We start from the raw sequence: 2,299 nt of genomic DNA, 5'->3' as shown, positions 1-2,299 counted from the left end.
CATTTTGAACTATTGGTCATTCCATTAGTGTTCCTCAGGAAAAGAATGGTTGCAAAAATCAACAAACCCTCACCTTTTGCTTGCCTTATCTATAATAAGTAAACATACAAATATGTGAATTTTTCAAAAGAGGTCTTTGAATTGGAAAAATGTAAGACAAGAATAGTTTGTCTTTAAATGTTTTGTTAACAAGAGCATGGGATCAGAAATTTTGATGGTTTATGTTATCTTTATAATGTGTGTTAGAATGTAGTAAGATTAAAATGAAACTAACATGGCTGGTGCTGAGGAAGCTTTGGAACATAAATACATCCCTGCTAAGTATGCACAAACTGTGACATGCTTATAAGCATATGTCCTCAGGACACTAAACAAGCTAGTTGAGTGAGCAGGTGTAGATTTCCTAGGCCTATCTGAGAAGGCTACTAAAAGCCAGGACATTCAGTAGTTATGGGTGTACCCCTTATGCATTCAAGCTTCTGACTAGTCCTGTTGCCAGCTGTGGACTACAATGTTATGGCTTAAGCCCTGCCATTTCTAAGATATAAATAGTCAGATCTGTTTGTAGTAGGAGCACCAATGTTTACTAAGCACCAATTTTTTTTTTTTAAGATTTTTATTTTTATTTATTTAATTCCTCTCCCCTCCCCTGGTTGTCTGTTTTCTGTGTCTTTTTGCTGCGTCTTGTTTCTTTGTCTCCTTCTGTTGTCGTCAGCGGCACAGGAAGTGTGGACGGCGCCATTCCCGGGCAGGCTGCACTTTCTTTCGCGCTGGGCAGCTCTCCTTACTGGTGCGCTCCTTGCCCGTGGGGCTCCCCTACGCGGGGGACACCCCTGCGTGGCATGGCACTCCTTGCGCGCATCAGCACTGCGCATGGGCCAGCTCCACACGGGTCAAGGAGGCTCAGGGTTTGAACCGCGGACCTCTCATGTGGTAGATGGACGCCCTAACTACTGGGCCAAAGTCTGTTTCCCACTAAGCACCAATTATTTGAGGCTCACCATCTTATGCTAAAGAAAGGCTAGTAAAGAATTATAATCAAATATGAAAGTGAAATAGGAGTCTATAATAAAGCATACCAGATACTTGGGAATATCCAGAATGGATTCCCTGATGATAAAAAAGCTTTTGCTAAGATTTGAGTAATGGCTCAGCATTGTAAGTCAAGTGAAGTGGTTCTGTCTCAGGTAGATCAGAACCATGACTAGTAACTTTGGACCAAAAGGCCTACGTGGAGATTGGCAGAAGAATCCTAACTTGTGACTGCCCTTCTAAAACTTGGAGCTACCAGAATGATGCAGAGGAAGGAAAATGGGCCAGAGGTCTGAAAACCCCAGGTCTAATTAATTTCATTATGGAAGTTAAAACTCAAGATGCTTCACTCCATGTGGTCTTACTGCTAAACTAAAATGAAAATCCCACCTGGTTCCAGGAGTTGTGAAAATCCTATGAGTTAAAAGCACTTGGAAAAGCAACCTGCTTTTGTATGGTGAAGATAACATTGGCTTTGAGTTGGCCACTTTAGTGCACGTGCTTAAGCAGGGTTCTTAACCCTTCTGATCCTAGGGTGCCTCGTCACCACTGGTAGGACCACATACACCTTAAATTAATCCACCAGAAACAACTAATTCTACCTATTCCCTTCAGACCAGGGGTCTGAATGTTTTTGTTCTGCAGACCCCTTTGCCAATTGGGTGAAAACCATGGACACCTTACTAAGTCCACACTATAATGTGTGTTATTTAATAAATACATCACGCCCACACCTACACATCCCCACAAGAATGTTTTTTTTTTTCATTTAAATTGAAGCTCACAGACCCCTTGTTAAGAACCCCTGCTTCAGACCTTCCTGATGAAAATGAGGCCAGAGAGGTACAGGGGGCAGATGTTCTCAACTGCCCATTGGATCACTGGGAATCTTTGATTCCTGATTCTGGAATAACTCCTTTTGGAACATCCTTTGAGGGACTGTCCACTGAACACACAGTAACTGAATGGGTGCATGGAAGAAAGAAAGTTATAAAAGTAATGGATCTCTTACCATGGTCCTCAAGTATCAGTGATGTTCCTGGAAGGTGTATCATTTACTCTGTGTTGTAATCCTTGGCGTCCTACTCCATCCCCAGGACAGACCACCTAAACCTGAATTTGAGAAGGACAAGTAGAAAGGGAGGAGCACCAGTATAGACAATTGAATGGTCCAGAGTTTGAAGCTTCACTCATCATCAGTGTGGCCTTGGACCTTGATTTGTTTGGCCATTGATGCCTTTAGAAGTTAGATATTTTTGATGAATTC

This window comes from Dasypus novemcinctus, chromosome 14 (assembly GCF_030445035.2).
Source record: "Dasypus novemcinctus isolate mDasNov1 chromosome 14, mDasNov1.1.hap2, whole genome shotgun sequence".
Classification (NCBI taxonomy): domain Eukaryota; kingdom Metazoa; phylum Chordata; class Mammalia; order Cingulata; family Dasypodidae; genus Dasypus; species Dasypus novemcinctus.
This window is presented reverse-complemented; position numbering follows the sequence as displayed.